The following is a 19,792-nucleotide window of genomic DNA, read 5'->3' as shown; positions in this document are numbered from 1 at the left end:
GGAGCTACCATTGATGTCATTCTTGAGGACCCCGCACCTGGTGTCGGCGCCATCGACCGCATATGGCTTGAGGCAGTCGTTGCATTAATCGTGGCTATTGATTCTCTGGACGGAACCACCATTGATGTCATTCTTGAGGAACAATCAATTGGCGTCGACGTCCTCGACCCTCTTGAGGTAGCCATTGCGCCAGTTGACTTTACTGAGGCAACGGATGGAGTTACCATTGATGTCATTCTTGAGGACCCCTCACCTGGTGTCGGCGCCATCGACCGCATATGGCTTGAGGTCGCCATTGCGTTAGTCGAGGCTATTGAGTCCCTAGACGGAACCACCATTGATGTCATTCTTGAGGAACAATCACTTGGCGTCGACGTCCTCGACCCTCTTGAGGCAGCAATTGCGCCAGTTGACTTTATTGAGGTAGCGGATGGAGCTACCATTGATGTCATTCTTGAGGACCCCTCACCTGGTGTCGGCGCCATCGACCAGCTTGAGGCAGTCGTTGCATTAGTCGAGGCTATTGAGTCCCTGGACGGAACCACTGTTGATGTCATTCTTGAGGAACAATCACTTGGCGTCGACGTCCTCGACCCTCTTGAGGCAGCCATTGCGCCAGTTGACTTTACTAAGCCAGCGGATGGAGTTACCACTGATGTCATTCTTGAGGACCCCTCAGCTGGTGTCGGCGCCATCGACCGCATATGGCTTGAGGTCGCTGTTGCGTTAGTCGAGGCTATTGGGTCCCTGGACGGAACCACCATTGATGTCATTCTTGAGAAACAATCACTTGGCATCGACATCCTCGACCCTCTTGAGGCAGCCATTGCACCAGTTGACTTTACTGAGGCAGCAGATGGAGCTACCATTGATGTCATTCTTGAGGACCCCTCACCTGGTGTTGATGCCATCGACCGCATATGGCTTGAGGTCGCTGTTGCGTTAGTCGAGGCTATTGAGTCCCTGGACGGAACCACCATTGATGTCATTCTTGAGGAATAATCACTTGGCGTCGACGTTCTGGACCCTCTTGAGGCAGCCATTGCGCCAGTTGACTTTACCAAGGCAGCAGATGGAGTTACCATTGATGTCATTCTTGAAGACCCCTCACAAGGTGTCGGCGCCATCGACTGCATATGGCTTGAGGCAGTCGTTGCAATAGTCGATGCTATTGAGTCCCTGGACGGAACCACCGTTGATGTCATTCTTGAGGAACAATCACTTGGCGTCGACGTCCTCGACCCTCTTGAGGCAGCCATTGCGCCAATTGACTTTACCAAGGCAGCGGATGGAGTTACCATTGATGTCATTCTTGAGGACCCCTCACCTGGTGTCGGTGCCATCGACCGCATATGGCTTGAGGTCACTATTGTGTTAGTCGAGGCTATTGAGTCCCTGGACGGAACCACCATTGATGTCATTCTTGAGGAACAATCACTTGGCGTCAACGTCCTCGACCCTCTTGAGGCAGCAATTCCGCCAGTTGACTTTTATGAGGTAGCGGATGGAGCTACCATTGATGTCATTCTTGAGGACCCCTCACCTGGTGTCGGCGCCATCGACCGGCTTGAGGCAGTCGTTGCATTAGTCAAGGCTATTGAGTCCCTGGACGGAACCACCGTTGATGTCATTCTTGAGGAACAATCACTTGGTGTTGACGTCCTCGACCCTCTTGAGGCAGCCATTGCGCCAGTTGACTTTACTGAGGCAGCGGATGGAGTTACCATTGATGTCATTCTTGAGGACCCCTCACCTGGTGTCGGTGCCATCGACCGCATATGGCTTGAGGTCACTGTTGCGTTAGTTGAGGCTATTGAGTCCCTGGACGGAACCGCCATTGATGTCATTCTTGAGGAACAATCACTTGGCGTCGACGTCCTCGACCCTTTTGAGGCAGCCATTGCACCAGTTGACTTTACTGAGGCAGCAGATGGAGCTACCATTGATGTTGTTCTTTAGGACCCCTCACATGGTGACGATGCCATCGACCGCATATGGCTTGAGGTCGCTGTTGCGTTAGCCGAGGCTATTGAGTCCCTGGACGGAACCACCATTGATGTCATTCTTGAGGAATAATCACTTGGCGTCGATGTCCTCGACCCTCTTGAGGCAGCCGTTGCGCCGGTTGACTTTACTGAGGCAGCGGATGGAGTTACCATTGATGTCATTCTTGAGGACCCCTCACCAGGTGTCGGCGCCATCGACCGCATATGGCTTGAGGCAGTCGTTGCATTAGTCGATGCTATTGAGTCCCTAGACGAAACCACCGTTGATGTCATTCTTGAGGAACAATCACTTGGCGTCAACGTCCTCGACCCTCTTGAGGCAGCCATTGCGCCAGTTGACTTTACTGAGGCAGCGGATGGAGTTACCATTGATGTCATTCTTGAGGACCCCTCACCTGGTGTCGGCGCCATCGACCGCATATGGCTTGAGGTCGCTATTGCGTTAGTCGAGGCTATTGAGTCCCTGGACGGAACCACCATTGATGTCATTCTTGAGGAACAATCACTTGGCATCGACATCCTCGACCCTCTTGAGGCAGCCATTGCACCAGTTGACTTTACTGAGGCAGCAGATGGAGCTACCATTGATGTCATTCTTGAGGACCCCTCACCTGGTGTCGATGCCATCGACCGCATATGGCTTGAGGTCGCTTTTGCGTTAGTCGAGGCTATTGAGTCCCTGGACGGAACCACCATTGATGTCATTCTTGAGGAACAATCACTTGGCGTCGACGTCCTCGACCCTCTTGAGGCGGCCTTTGCACCAATTGACTTTACTGAGGCAGCGGATGGAGTTACCATTGATGTCATTCTTGAGGACCCCTCACACTAGTAGAAAAGGGGGCTTTGGTTCGGCCGGGTCAGCCCATTAGTCCCGGTTCAGTCCAGAACCGGGACCCATGGGTGCATTGGTCCCGGTTTGTGAGCCCAGGGGGCCGGCCGGGCCACGTGGGCCATTGGTCCTGGTTCGTCTGGACCTTTTGGTCCCGGTTGGTGGGACGAACCGGGACCAATGGGCCTGGCTCCTGGCCCACCACCATTGGTCCCGGTTGGTGGCTTGAGCCGGGACCAATGGCTGCCCTTTAGTCCCGGTTCATGCCTCGAACCAGGACCAATGGTGTGCCTATATATACCACTCGCCCGCGAGCAGAGCACTCCAGTGCTCTGTTTTTCTCTGGCCGGCGAGGGGAGGGCTTTGTGGTGCTCTAGCTCACCTCCTATGCACATGAGGTGTTCGATGAAATGCCCGAGCCACACTAGTTAAGCTTTCTCCTCTCGAAGCTCCATTTTCCTCGAGATTTGTCTAGGTTTAGCGGCCCGTCACGTCCCATTCCCGTCTTCACCGCCGTCGATTGCCCGCGCCGATCTCGTCGCCGGCACCACCGTGGTGAGCCTCTTGTTCTTATATTTTTTCTGAAAGAAAAAAATTCTTACTTTAGATAGATACTTGTCTAATTTTCTTACTATTTTATAATGCACGCAGATGAACCGGCAATGGATGTACGGTGACAGACACACCTCTGAGTACATTAAGGGCGTGCATGATTTTCTCGAAGTGGCTAAGGCAAACAAGCAGAATGGTTTTATGTGTTGTCCATGCCCTAAATGTGGGAATACGAAGTCTTACTCTGACCGGAAAATCCTTCACACCCACCTGCTTTACAAGGGTTTCATGCCACACTATAATGTTTGGACGAGGCATAGAGAAATAGGGGTTATGATGGAAGACGGCGAAGAAGAAGAGGACGATGACAACTATGTGCCCCCTGAATACGGTGATGCTGCAATGGGGGAAGCTGCTGAAGATCAAGAGGAACCAGACGATGTGCCCGATGATGATGATCTCCGCCGGGTCATTGTCGATGCAAGGACGCAATGCGAAAGTCAAAAGGAGAAGCTGAAGTTCGATCGCATGTTAGAGGATCACAAAAAAGGGTTGTACCCCAATTGCAAAGATGGCAACACAAAGCTCGGTACCATACTGGAATTGCTGCAGTGGAAGGCAGAGAATGCTGTGGCTGACAAAGGATTTGAGAAGCTACTGAAAATACTGAAGAAGAAGTTTCCAAAGGATAACGAATTGCCCGACAGTACATACGCATCAAAGAAGGTCGTATGCCCTCTAGGATTGGAGGTGCAGAAGATACATGCATGCCCTAATGACTGCATCCTCTACCGCGGTGCGTACAAGGATCTGAACGCATGCCCGGTATGCGGTGCATTGCGGTATAAGATCAGACGAGATGACCCTGGTGATGTTGACGGCGAGCCCCCCAGGAAGAGGGTTCCTGCGAAGGTGATGTGGTATGCTCCTATAATACCACGGTTGAAACGACTGTTCAGAAACAAAGAGCATGCGAAGTTGATGCGATGGCATAGTGAGGGCCGTAAGAAAGACGGGAAGTTGAGAGCACCTGCTGACGGGTCGCAGTGGAGAAAAATCGAGAGAAAGTACTGGGCTGAATTTGCAAGTGACCCAAGGAACGTGTGGTTTGCTTTAAGCGCGGATGACATTAATCCTTTCGGGGAGCAGAGCAGCAATCACAGCACCTGGCCCGTGACTCTATGTATGTATAACCTTCCTCCTTGGATGTGCATGAAGAGGAAGTTCATTATGATGCCAATTCTCATCCAAGGCCCTAAGCAACCCGGCAACGACATTGATGTGTACTTAAGGCCATTAGTTGAAGAACTTTTACAGCTGTGGAATGGAAACGGTGTACGTGCGTGGGATGAGCACAAACAGGAGGAATTTAACCTGCACGCGTTGCTGTTTGTAACCATCAACGATTGGCCCGCTCTCAGTAACCTGTCAGGACAGACAAACAAGGGATACCACGCATGCACACACTGTTTAGATGACACCGAAAGTATATACCTGTACAGATGCAGGAAGAATGTGTACCTGGGCCATCATCGATTTCTCCCGACCAACCATCAATGTCGAAAGAAAGGCAAGCATTTCAAAGGCGAGGCAGATCACCGGAAGAAGCCCGCCATGCGTACCGGTGATCACGTACTTGCTATGGTCAATGATTTACACATAATCTTTGGAAAGGGTCCCGGCGGACTAGCTGTTCCGAATGACGCTGACGGACGCGCACCCATGTGGAAGAAGAAATCTATATTCTTCGACCTACCGTATTGGAAAAACCTAGAGGTCCGCTCTTCAATTGACGTGATGCACGTGACGAAGAACCTTTGCGTGAACCTGATAGGCTTCTTGGGCGTGTATGGGAAGACAAAAGATACACCTGAGGCACGGGAGGACCTGCAACGTTTTCACGAAAAAGACGGCATGCCTCCGAAGCAGTATGAAGGTCCTGCCAGCTATGCTCTTACGAAAGAAGAGAAAGAAATTTTCTTTGAATGCCTGCTCAGTATGAAGGTCCCGACTGGCTTCTCGTCGAATATGAAGGGAATAATAAATATGCCAGAGAAAAAGTTCCAGAACCTAAAGTCTCATGACTGCCACGTGATTATGACGCAACTGCTTCCGGTTGCATTGAGGGGGCTTCTACCGGAAAACGTCCGATTAGCCATTGTGAAGCTATGTGCATTCCTCAATGCAATCTCTCAGAAGGTGATCGATCCAGAAATCATACCAAGGCTAAGGAGTGATGTGGCGCAATGTCTTGTTAGTTTCGAGCTGGTGTTCCCACCATCCTTCTTCAATATCATGACGCATGTCCTAGTTCAACTAGTCGACGAGATTGTCATTCTGGGGCCCGTATTTCTACACAATATGTTCCCCTTTGAGAGGTTCATGGGAGTCCTAAAGAAATATGTCCGTAACCGCGCTAGGCCAGAAGGAAGCATCTCCATGGGCCATCAAACAGAGGATGTTATTGGGTTTTGTGTTGACTTCATTCCTGGCCTTAAGAAGATGGGTCTCCCTAAATCGCGGTATGAGGGGAGACTGACTGGAAAAGGCACGCTTGGAGGGGACCCAGTAATATGCAGGGACGGATATTCTTGGTCTCAAGCACACTACACAGTTCTACAGAACTCTACCTTGGTGACCCCGTATGTCGATGAACACAAGAACAGTCTGCGCTCCAAACACCCGGAACAGTGCGACGACTGGATTACATGTGAACACATTAGGACTTTCAGCAGTTGGTTGGAAACACGTCTCAGAGGTGACAACACTGTTTGTGATGAGCTGTACTTGTTGTCCAGGGGACCATCTTTGACTGTATTGACTTACAAAGGATACGAGATAAATGGGAATACATTTTACACGATCTCCCAAGATCAAAAGAGCACCAACCAAAACAGCGGTGTCCATATTGATGCAGCAACCGAGAGGGGAAAGGACACATATTATGGTTACATAGTGGACATATGGGAACTTGACTACGGACATGATTTTAAGGTCCCTTTGTTTAAGTGCAAATGGGTCAATCTGTCAGGAGGCGGGGTACAGGTAGACCCACAGTACGGAATGACAATAGTGGATCTAAAAAATCTTGGGTACACCGACGAACCGTTCGTCCTAGCCAATGATGTGGCACAGGTTATCTATGTGAAGGACATGTCTACCAAACCGAGAAAAAGAAAAGATAAGGAAGCGAATACATCATACGATGAGCCAAAGCGCCACATAGTTCTTTCAGGAAAAAGGGACATCGTGGGAGTGGAGGGCAAGACAGACATGTCTGAAGATTATGAAAAGTTTCATGAAATTCCTCCCTTCAAAGTCAAGGCTGACCCAAGCATCCTGATAAAGGATGAAGATTATCCATGGTTACGGCGCAATAAGCAAATGACACAAGCGATGAAAAAGTGAAGACTTTCTCCCGCAACTATTATGATGATACCATGCCAACTTTGTAACAGACGAGTATGATACCATTGTCCGTTTTGTACATGCACATGGTATGTGGATGAAATTATGATACTTTGTAACAGACTTTCTCCACGCACGAACCGGGACCAATGCGCCTCGCCCCTGGACCATGACCATTAGTCCCGGTTTGTGCCACAAACCGGGACTAAAGGGTTGGTCCTCGTTGCGGTCAGAGTTTAGTCCTACCTTGCCAACCGAAGGGCGCTCACACCGGTTTATAAGCCCGTCCCTCTCTGCCTTGTTGAGCTCCTCTCAAAGTGAGAATAGATGCCCTTATACAGGGAATTTGACCTAAATTCATACTGAATTTCTCTGAAATTCATAGAAATTTATTATGAATTTAGGTTGAATTCTCTCTATAGGCGCATCTATGCTCATTTTTTTAGTAAAGTTAATCACAAACTTGTGATTCACACAAATTTCAAAGAATTCAAATTTTAACTATTTAAATTTGAAAACTAATGACACTAATAGAAAGTTTATATTTTTTCTAAAACTAATGGCACTAACAGAAAGTTTATAATTTTGCTGACTTAAAGCAAAAAGAATTAAAAAATAAAGCAAAAAACAAAAGAAAATAAATAATCCAAAAAACAAAACAAAAAAACTGAAAAAAACTATTTTTATACTAAAGTTAATCACAAACTTGTGATTCACACAAATTTCAAAGAATTCAAATTTTGACTATTCAAATTTGAAAACTAATGGCACTAATAGAAAGTTTATATTTTTTCTAAAACTAATGGCATTAACAGAAAGTTTATAATTTTGCTGACCTAAAAGCAAAAAGAATTAAAAAATAAAGCAAAAAACAAAAGAAAATAAATAATGCAAAAAACAAAACAAAAAAACTGAAAAAAACTATTTTTATAGTAAAGTTAATCACAAACTTGTGATTCACACAAATTTCATAGAATTCAAATTTTAACTATTCAAATTTGAAAACTAATGGCACTAACAGAAAGTTTATAAATTTTCAAACCTAAAAGCAAAAAGAATTAAAAAATAAAGCAAGAAACAAAAGAAAATAAATAATGCAAAAAACAAAACCAAAAAATGGATTTTTTTTATAAAAAAACTGCCACCTATTGGACCACCACGGCCTGAATACGACTAAAAACCCAACCTGGGCCAGGATTCAGGCCCGCAGAAGGCCCAATAGGCCCACAGACAGCACAGTGTGACATTAGGCCCGTAAGCCTGCATTTGAGAGGAGCTCGAGAGGGCAGCCGCAGTGGGGCTTATAAACCACTCCGAGCCCCTCTCAACTAGCGAGGTGGGACTAAACTTTTGGCCGCGGGCAGCGCAAGGCCTTTGGTCCCGGTTGGTGGCACCAACCGGGACTAAAGGGGGCATTGGTACCGGTTCGTGGCACCAACCGGGACCAATGCCCACCCTTTAGTCTCGGTTGGTGCCACCAACCGGGACCAAAGGCCGCCGCTTCCCGCCCTTTGGGCTGCTGAAAAGGGACTTTTGGTCCCGGTTGGTGGCACCAACCGGGACTAAAGGGTGGCATTGGTCCCGGTTGGTGCCACGAACCGGGACCAAAGCCTTTGCTATATAAGCAACACTTGTGAAATTTTCAGATTTCCCTCGCCAGTTGCCCCCGACGCCGCCAGGCTGCCCGTGCTCACCGTCGCCGCCCGCTCCTCGTCGCCGTCGCCCCGCGCCCTTGCCCCGACGGGTCGCCGCCCGGTGCTCGTCGCCCTGCCCCACGCGCCGCCCCGCCTCGTGCTCCCCTGCTCGCGCACGCCGCCCCGGCGCCCCGAGCCCCCTGCCCGGCCCGCGCGTGCTCGCCGGCGCCCTCGCCGCCCCCGCCCCGTCCCGCCCCCGCACGCCGGCGCCGTCGCCGCCCCCGCCGTCGCCATCGTCCTAGCCGCCCCCGCTGTGAGAGCCGCCGCCCCGGCTCTGTTTTTTTATTAGTTTAATTGTTTTGTTCATATATATATATAATGTATATGTGTATGTATGTGGCTATATGTTTTTGTTCATATGTGGCTATATGTTTTTTTATTTTTATTAGTTTAATTTTTTTGTTCATATGTGATGTATATGTGTATGTGGCTATAATGTATATGTGAACAAATTTTTTTTGTATGTATGTAGATGTTCAAAATGTATGAATATATATGTCAAAAATGTTTTTTGTTCATATATAGAAAGTTTTTATATATGACAATGGATATATATTCGATATATATGAGAAATGATGATCCATGGAAAAGTTTTATATATGCAAAAGTTACAATTTTAGAAAAGTTTTATAATCTAGCTAGGAAGGGAAGAAGAAGAAAAAGAAGGATAGGAAAGAAGAAAATAAGAAGAGGAAAGAAAGAAGAAGAGGAGAGGAAGAAGAGGAGAAATAAATAAGAAGAGGAAAAAAGAAGAAAAAGAAGAGGAGAAGAAGAAAGGAATAGAGGAGAATAGAAAATATTCTATTTTTCTTCTTCTCCTCTATTCCTTTCTTCTTGTCCTCTTTTTTTTTCTTCTTTTTTTTCTTCGATCCTCTCCTCTCTTACTTTCTTTTTCTCCTCTTTTTATTTCTTCTTCGTTTTCTTATGTTTTATCGGGTCTGTCGTCGTCGATATATACCCCTCCCGATAACTTCAACACGAGGGGGGGTCGATATACCCCCTCCCCGATAACATTATTTTCCCGTGTATGTATGTTGTCGTTGTCGATATAACCCCCTCCCGATAACTTCAACACGTGGGGGGGGGTCGATATACCCCCTCCCCGATAACATTATTTTCCCGTGTATGTATGTCGTCGTTGTCGATATTACCCCCTCTTGGATAACTTCGACATGAGGGGTGGTCGATATATATACCTCCTCTCGACTGTGATAACTTATACCACGGGAGCACCCCCCGACCCTCTCGCTCGACCAAAACTCTCGAGGACACCGAAACCCTAGAAAAAAACGATGTCGGTCTCCTATCCCCTCCCGCCGCGCCCCTACCCTTGAAGCGTTGCCGAGGCCACCCCAAACCCGGAATAAGCTAGGTCTACGTTTGCCACTAATATATCCACATGCTGTCATGTTTGTGTAATAATTGCCATGTTGTAATATTTGCAGAAACAATGGAGCACGGACGAGACGAGGAAGCAAAAGAGGTGTTGGGGGACATAATCTTAGCCGAAGGTGATGTCATGTCGTCGTATCTTAACGACAATGATGGTCTGGAAGAACAGGGTGAAGAAGCAGGTTACGATGATCGAAGAATGGAGGAGGAAAGACATGATTATGATGGTGCAAGAAGGAGCCCGTGTTGACGGCTTCGGTGACCGAACAGAGTCCGGCCAGGTAAATATATTAGTTAAGCCTGTGCTGACTAGCTAATTGATGCATTCATTGTTTTGGTATGTACACATATTAATTAACTCTCGTCTTTCTTCTTTTTTCTAGCCCTCCGGATCGAGCACAACTGCGGTAAAGATACGAGGCCCGAAGAAAAAGTTGCGCGCGGATGAAAGGTTTGAGATCACAGCAATCGCGCGCGACGGCCAGCCGATTGAACCCATCCGGACAAAGGAAGCCTTGTCTGCCCAGTGCGGGGTTCTTGTTAGGGTCAAGATCCCGATCAGCATCCACCAATGGTATAAGCCTAAGAACGAAGACCTGAGGTGTGTTATGTCAATGATATGCAGAAAGATGATCTTTGGACTGAGCTGAAGGCAAATTTCACCCTACCACCAGAGGAGGATCCGGAGAAGCCAGTTATAGAGCAATTAATCAAGTCTCATGCTCTTAAGAAGATGGCAGACCTATTCAGGAGGTGGAAGAATGAGCTAAAAAGGTTTGTCGACAAAGAAGAGACACCAGAATTCATCGGCAAATATGAGAAGATCAGAGATCAATGGCCCGCATTTGTGGCCCACAAGACATCTGAAAAGAGTAAGAAGATGTCGGCGACAAACAAGCAAAATGCTGCGAAGAAGAAGCTTCACCATCGCACGGGGTCAGGTGGCTACCTCAAAGCCCGGCCTAAGTGGGCCAAGGCTGAGAGGGATCTGCTTGATAAAGGGATCGAACCAGAGACAATGAACTGGCCAGACCGTTGCCGGACTTGGTTCTTCGGGGCTGGCGGAACCTTGGACCCTGTATCAGGGAAGTGTCGTTGGACGGACGAGCAACTTGCAATACCCGTCAAGAAGCTTAAGTACTATATCGATGCAGCGCAGCAAGAGACGTTCGTTCCAGACAGAAGAACGACGAGCTCACAATGGCCCTCGGGAATCCTGAGCACCCTGGACGGACACGGTGCACGCCAGGCTCCGTTCCATGGAAGGCTGGTTTTCCGGACGCAGGCGGTTACAAATGCCAGGAGAGGAGGAAAAAAGTGGAGCAGATCAAAATTCAGGCGCTGCACGCAAGGGTACAAGCGATTGAGGAACAAGAAGCAAATCGCAGCAAGCGACCTGCCGAAACTACCCCCGAAGCTACCCCGCCATCTCAGCGGAGAAGCAGCCAGGCTTCCACCGAGCTGGTTCAGCCTGTCTTCACGGCTCCTGCTAGCTACCCCGTAGATGCTATCACGGAGTCTCAGCATTGCCACCTTATGACGCAGTGGATGGAATGGAAAGTCAAGGCGGCTGTTGGCTCTGTTGCACCTCCTGAACCTGGCGCAACTTTTCACTGCCAGCCGATTCCAGAAGGATATGCTAGGGTGATGGTGGATGAAATCACCAAAGGATTTGAGGACCTCCAGCTTGACCACCCTATGGGTGAAGAGGAGACTCGGCTGGGTTCTTGTCTGAAGACTCCATGCCTATGGCAGAAGGAGCTCATCAACCTTCCGAACTGGATGCCTCCGCCTCCTCCTCCTCCTCCGGCGAGTCAGGGCACTCCGCCTCCTCCACCGCCTCCTCCTCCGGCGAGTGACGATCAGGGCACTCAGCCTCCTTCTCCGGCGCGTGGCGGCACTCCGCCTCCTTCTCCGCCTGCGCCGGCGCGCCCAAGCAGCCACCAGCCTCCTCCTTCTCCGCCTCGCCAGCAAGGGCGGAAGAGACCCGCCGCCGCCACGGCTGCTCCGGCGCGTCGTACTCCTTCTCCTCCGCCTCGTAAGCAAGCACGAAATAAGACAGCCGCAGCTGCCCCGTCTGCTCCGGCGTCTAGCAGTACAGCCAGAGGCGGGAGGCGATACAGATACGGTCCACCTCTCAATCCTCTAGAGAAGTTACCGTACGAGAGGACCCCGGAGGAAACCGCGAAGATCGTGCGGACCGAGGTGAAGGACTTCTTTGAATGGTTGAAAGCAAAGAGACATCCACCTCCGGAGGAGAAGGTAGATCCGGTGAAAGCAAAACGCACTATCGATGCCCTGAGGAAACCACCAAAGTCTCCGCCAAAAACCAACTATGAGCGCATTACTAAAAAGGCATATCTCGAAGTGGAGCGGTTGGGAAGTATTGTCAGTGATCAAAGGTTAAAAGAACGACGAGCTGGGAAAAAAATTGCCCAGCTCGGAGAACAAGCGAACCAATCGTTCCCCCCGCTCAAGGTGTCTAGCGATATCGTCGCTAATGATCCGAGGATTGTGCCCGGTTATACCAATCTTGGAGATTACCTGCCCGACGATGTACATTATAATTTGTTGGAGGTGGACGAATACAAATACGAGTACGGGAAGCCTCTTGTCAAAGATGAAAAATCTCTAACAACGATGATGCGAAGATTCCATAATTGGTACATGAAAACCTGCAGAGAGTCTGGGGGGACGAATACTTTGTATCTGAGAATTAAAGAGGAGCACGACCTCGTTGGAACTGATCTGTTGCCTGTTCCATTTGAGGAGTTCTTCGCGTTTTTCAATCAGAAGGCCCTCGATAAATTAATGGTCACTTGCTACTGTCTGTAAGTACTACTTCTGTCATTAAGTCTCTATATATAGCTCAGCTCTTTCATTGCATGTATTTATAATTATCCTCACTATTTATGCAGATTGAAGATCGTCGAGTGCAGAAAAGCAGAAAAGTATGATATTGGGTTCATTAACACAAATCTCATAGATCATTTTTAGGTTAAAAAGAACGCCGAAGAGGCCGAGGCCAACTTGCTCAAATCATTAGTAATAAATCAAAACAAAGATTTAATACTCTTTCCTTACAACTTCGAGTGAGTGTTACTGTCGTGTGCATATTCGGTTTCCCTTATTACTCGAGCGAGGTTATAGTAATGTAATTGATGAGTTATGCATGCGTGCACAGCTTCCACTACATTCTCCTGGAGATTAAGCTTGAGCGGGGAGTAGTAACCGTTTTAGACTCAAGACGAAAAGATCCCAAGACCTATGCGGACATGACTAAAATTCTCAACAAGTAAGTTCAATCGATCATTATCGCACCATATCGGCAACTTTTTGTTAATTTCCTGATATCTCAAGTAATAATTATTTTCTTTGTCTTGCAGGGTTTGAAAACAGTTCACCGCAGAAGCTCCGGGACTGCCGAAGGAGCTGCGATATACATACCCGAAAGTAAGTACTACTAGCTAGCTAGTTGCGCGCATCTCCCGTTGATTCTAGCTACTTTCATCAATGCCATTTATAATGCTTCATTATCAGTTTGATTGACCTCTATTTCTCGTAAAGTGCTTGTGGCAGGAACAAGGGAATGATTACTATGGATACTACGTGTGCGAGTTCATCTACAACGCGACTTGCAAAGATAAGCGGGGCTACTCTAAAAGACAATATGAAGTGCGTAAGCAATAATATTCACAATTTCATTTTATTACACCATCATTTCTGTTGAGTTTCATTCATATATATGTATTAACCCCCTTCTTCAAATTAGACGTGGGAGATGCGGAATGAACTCCTACCACAAGATAGCATGAAAGCAATTCAAGAGGAATTGGCGGGATTCTTTCTTGACCACGTCATCAATAAAGCCGGAGAATACCATGTGGAAGTTGAGTTCAAATGCTAGGGGATTGTAAGAGATCTTACATATTGTATATGTATGTAGCCAGTAGCGTCGGATAGATAATACGAAAACTTGTTGTTCGACCAATCTCTCGGAGAAGGAGAGGTCGATCACTTCTCTCGGTATGCACGACGAACTTCTATACTTAATGGTTTACTTCATTTTCTTACTAGCTAGCGTGTCGAGGGCCTCTCTATACGTATAGTACGTAGCGTCGACCAAGCACGGAGATAAGAGAGGACACTTTTCTCTCTATTAATTAATTAGCTACCTAACACAATATATAAAACACCTTAATTAACCATACAAAACCCCCAAATCCACCCCCCTTTCAGAAAAAAAACAAAAAACCCAGCCACTGAAATGCTGAGGCGTGGATGCCTATTGGTCCCGGTTGGTGCCACCAACCGGGACCAAAGGCCCTCCTGCCTGGACTCCCCGCACCGGCCACGTGGACGGCCTTTAGTCCCGGTTCGTGTAAGAACCGGGACTAAAGGGCTAGGGCATTAGTAACGACCCTCTAGTCCCGGTTCTGGAACCGGGACTAAAGGCCCTTATGAACCGGGACTAAAGGCCCTTTATCTACTAGTGTCACTAGGTGTCGGCGCCATCGACCGCATATGGCTTGAGGCAGTCGTTGCATTAGTTGATGCTATTGAGTCCCTGGACGGAACCACCGTTGATGTCATTCTTGAGGAACAATCATTTGGCGTCGACGTCCTCGACCCTCTTGAGGCAGCCATTGCGCCAGTTGACTTTACTGAGGCAGCGGATGGAGTTACCATTGATGTCATTCTTGAGGTCCCCTCACCTGGTGTCGGCGCCATCGACCGCATATGGCTTGAGGTCGCTGTTGCGTTAGTCGATGCTATTGAGTCCCTGGACGGTACCACCATTGATGTCATTCTTGAGGAACAATCACTTGGCATCGACATCCTCGACCCTCTTGAGGCAGCCATTGCACCAGTTGACTTTACTGAGGCAGCAAATGGAGCTATCATTGATGTCATTCTTGAGGACCCCTCACCTGGTGTCGACGCTATCGACCGCATATGGCTTGAGGTCGTTGTTGCGTTAGTTGAGGCTATTGAGTCCCTGGACGGAACCACCATTGATGTCATTCTTGAGGAACAATCATTTGGCGTCGACGTTCTCGACCCTCTTGAGGCAGGCTTTGCACCAATTGACTTTTCTGAAGCAGCGGATGGAGTTACCATTGATGTTATTCTTGAGGACCCCTCACCTGGTGTCGGCGCCATCGACCGCATATGGCTTGAGGCAGTCGTTGCGTTAGTCGAAGCTCTTGAATCCATGGACGGAACCACTATTGATGTCATGCTTGAGGAACAAACATTTGGCGTGGGCATCCTCGACTGAACATGGCTTGAGTCCGCCATTGCGTCAGTTGACGTTATAGAAGCCTCAGACGGAGCCACCACTGTCGTCATTCCCGTGGAACAGTCACAGTGTGTCGGCGTCCTCGACCGCACATGGCTTGAGGCCGCCACTGCACCAGTTGATGTTATTACAGTCGATGGTGGAGCCGCCGTTGTTGGCGTTCTTGAGGCTGCCGCCGTGGCCGCCCTTGTTGGCGTAGTTGAGGATGCGGGTGGAGCCTCCTGTGACCTCACCTTCTTACCAAGAAACTGTCTTGGCATGGCGTGATCTGCTTCTCTTCTTCGCCGTCGTCCTCCTCCTGCTCTTCCTCTTCTGCCTGGTGAGCTGAGCTGAGCTGGTGTGAGCTGGGTGAGATATTTGCTTTGTGTTGGTTGGGGTTGAGGAAGCGCTGCGGCAACTATATATATAACAGAGACAGAGGGATGTCATCTCTTTTGGTGTCCTTGCTTATTTCGCTCAAACTTACGTCTGTTCACACTCACAACGAAAGCCAGTTGTTCCTTATGTTTCCATGAACGTGTCCAGTATACACAATACACATATATTACTACTGACGGATGGATGCGATTGGGTCAAGTCAAAGGCCATGGTCGTCACGGCGTTCGTCTTCATTTTTCATACATTAGAATACGCGTTAGGTAAGTATAGGTAGCAAACGGCTAAGAATGAAATAAATAGCTGAAAGTACATTACTACACTCAGGAGCAAATGCTACTGGTGTGAACAGTAAAAACAAAATAATAGAAAATAAAATTCAAAACATTCTGAATTTTTTTGATGACATACTTTCACAAATGTTTGTTGTGCATGCAAAATTTCATCACGGAATCGTATTGGTGGAAGTCGTGCCAAAAAAACAAAATCAGAGCTCCAAAATGACCCTTGCTTGATCCCAAACACTGCTTGATGTGTCTTTGACAACCCCAGCTTCGCCATCATAGAATTCATCTTCGTGGGACAATACCTTACCATGACGCGGTATTCTTCGTTTTCTTCTTTGCCAAAGTGATGTGATGTGAGGTTTATACAGTGTTTGCTTTGCTCTGGATGGGTTGAGGAAACCTGAAGCACGGCAGCATAGCCTGAAGACGCGCTTCCACTGGGGAGAATGATTGGTGGCCGTTGCCGGTCAGTCTCTTCTGTTTTGGGTAGTATATATGTATATGCAATGCATTCTTATTGACGGATGGATGTGGTTGGGTCAGTGGTCGTGGTCGTCGCCGCGTTGGTCTTCATATCTCCTCCTCCTCCTTATACTACTAAGTACGTTAGAATTAGCATTCGGTAAAGTTTAGGTAGCAGACTGCTAATAGACAAGGATCATGTCCTTGTTTGTTAATTTGCAGTCAGGCCCATTCATACAAGGCTTGCACCAGCACTGAGTTAAAATAAATCAGCTTAAGATATCTTGCAACTACGACCATTTTTTATCATTCCAAAAAAAAAACGACCTATTGCACAACATGGAGATAAGATAATTACAAGGGGAAGAGATCTAAGAAGACAGTACAGAAGCAAGAACTGAAAATTACAGCTTACAGAAAACAATTACAAGCCACTAAGGAACAGAACGAGAGATCAGACAGAAAAGTAGAGAAATGAGTGAACAGCTTATGGCATATGCTTGCCCATAGCAGAAGGTTATGTGCACAACTAGGAATAAGAACCGAGGAGTCCTCTCAATTTTTTTTGTTAAATCCTCAGGTTGTGACACTTCAAAATTATCCAAACAAAGCAGATGGGCAACAAAGAGCGGACCTATTTGCTAGAAAATCGAGGCCGAGGACAAGCAATCACAAGCAAGACATTAACATTTGTTGACAAGGTTTTGCAAACTCACCTACTCACCAAGCCTGGTTACGAGCACTCCTCCATAGGTACACCCTCCATCCGAAAATACTTGTCATCAAAATGGACAAAAAAGGATGTATCTAACACTAATATACATCTAGATACATCTTCTTTTATTCATTTTGATGACAAGTATTTTTGGACGGAGGGAGTACTAAATTGAGACGACAAATTCCACTAGGGCAATCGACCAACATCTCTAGCCAATCACCACAACCGGTCAGGCCATCACTGCCACATCCCCCGCACCTTCCCTCAAGTGATCCATGTCTAGACTTCCAGTTTCGTCTAGTCTATTTTGGCGACCCCGTGCTGCCTTTATATGTTAGACCTTGGTCACACGTATTCGGTTCAAACACCTTACCTTTCGCTAATTACAAGTCCAACTATAGCACAACTCTAGCATGAAGAGCTCGTCGTAAAAGGTTACGTCGATGCTAGTTTTGACACTGATCCGGATGACTCTAAGTCACAAACCGGATACATATTTATATTGAATGGTGGAGCTGTCAGTTGGTGCAGTTAGAAGCAGAGCGTCGTGGCGGGATCTACGTGTCAAGCGGAGTATATAGCTGCTTCAGAAGCAGCACATGAAGAAGTCTGGATGAAGGAGTTCATATCCGATCTGGGTGTAATACCCAGTGCATCGGGTCCAATGAAAATCTTTTGTGACAACACTGGAGCAATTTCCTTAGTGAAGGAATCCAGATTACACAAGAGAACTAAACACCTCTTTCATGGACAAAACATGATCAGCACCAAGACTCCATGGGTGTTAGATTCTTTACTAAGTAATCTAGATGATTGACTTTGGTGCAAGTGGGAGACTGATGAAAATATGCCCTAGAGGCAATAATAAAGTTGTTATTATTATATTTCCTTATTCATATTAAAGGTTTATTATTCATTCTAGAATTATATTGATCGGAAACTTAAATACATATGTAGATACATAAACAAATACCGTGTCCCTAGTGAGCCTCTACTAGACTAGCTCATTGATCAAAGATGGAGCCGGCGATCCGTTTTTCTGGACATAGCCAAAAACTAGCCGCAGTCCAAAGTCCAAACCACCACTAGGCCTTGGGATTGATAGAGGACTAGATCGGGCCTGAATCCGCCATGTCTAGCCGAGCCGGAGGCCACCAGCCAGATCCAACCGAGCCGAAGGGCACCAACCGGATCCTCCACGCGGGTGAGCGCCGCATTACCAGGGCCGCGCATCGCAGCGCCAAGGGCCAGCATGCCGTGGACAAGCCACTACCAGGTCACCAGCCTCGGGAGTAGGCAGAGGACCCACCATCCAGCGTAGCCATGGCGTCCCCTACCGCCTCATACACACGCCAGATCCGGGCCAACCTCGGCTTCAAGTGCCAGCCGAAGAGTTTCAACACCCACCCACCCCCCCCCCCCCCCGAGTCGCCAGAGTTGATGGATCTAGCAGCTAGTAGTAGCTAGCTGACAGCCCCTGATGATTGAATCTTCGAATGTTTGATGTTTGGGTCGAATTTGCAATGATCAGGTTTAAGTTTGGTTGTTTTGGTGCCCTGTTTAGAGCATCTCCAACAGGCGTCGAACGCGTCGCGCCCAAAAAACAGCTTTAGCGCGCGCCCATCGCCTGGTTTGGCGCGGCGCGCCGCGCTGGCTCCAGCAGCGCGCGCAAAAAATGCAGCACGCGCACTCATTCTACAAACTAGATGTTTATACATCGGAAGTATAGATAGACAGATTGCATAGATTTTTTATACATCGGAAGAACGACTGCCCACCTGATCGGACTGCGCATTCGCCAATGCCTTCCGCTGACGCCTGTCCAACCGCTCCTCGCGGCGCCTTCGTGTGTCCTCCTCACGGCGCCTTGCCCAGTAGACTTGCTTGTAGGCGACGTCCTCCGGGTGGCGCCGGCGCCACTCCGCCATGACCCGCTGGTCCTCCTGGGCGACGAGGAGGCGGCGCTGCCGCTCAGCGTGCTCCGCACGGTCTTGTGCCGTGTTCAGACGAGGCGCCGGGGCGACGTCCAGCGCCTGCTAGAGCGTGTACACGTCTTGGAAATTCATCTGCCCGCGCGGCCGGCTTAGGCGCCACGTCGCCGCGTCGTACGCGCGGGCGGCCTCGCGCGCCGTCCTGTAGGTGCCGAGGCCGAGCCGGAGATCGCCGGAGCGTATCTCGGAGTAGTAGCCGCCGTTGGGGCGCAGGCAGACGCCGCGGTAGCCCGACGCTCCTCGGCGGCGCGGCGGCATGGTGGCGCGTCGGTGGTGGGGCGCTGGAGCGGTGGAGGGGCGCGTGGCAGAGAGGAAGAGGAAGAGGAGTCGTGGAAAAGGCGCATGGCGAGCGCCGCATTTTATAGGCGCGCCGTAAGCGGTGCGCCAAAAATGACGCGCGAGCTGGCGCCTTTTCGCGCGCGCGTAAACGGTTCCCGCGCGCGCGAGTTTCCCGCCACCGCTGGAGCGCGGCAAAGCATCCCCCGCGCGCCTTTTTGGCGCAGCCGTTGGAGTTGCTCTTAGGGCAGCTGTTGGAGCAATGGTGCCCTATTTTAGAATACAGTTCGACAAGAATTTTTTTCCCTCGCAATTTTTTTTCAATGACCTAAAAATTGTTTTCTGATGCCCTATTTTGATGGTCTAAGGCGGGATGCCTCCTCAAGTCCAAAAGCGTGTAATATCTAAAATCCTAAACTTATCAATCTTCATTGAAAAGGACAACGTAACCTCCATGGAAACAACGTAACCTCCATTGGAAATTAATTCATTCTTGC

The sequence above is a fragment of the Aegilops tauschii genome, chromosome 7 (genome assembly GCF_002575655.3).
Source record: "Aegilops tauschii subsp. strangulata cultivar AL8/78 chromosome 7, Aet v6.0, whole genome shotgun sequence".
Lineage (NCBI taxonomy): Eukaryota > Viridiplantae > Streptophyta > Magnoliopsida > Poales > Poaceae > Aegilops > Aegilops tauschii.
The sequence above is the reverse complement of the archived record's forward strand: the minus strand, read 5'-3'. Positions refer to the sequence as shown.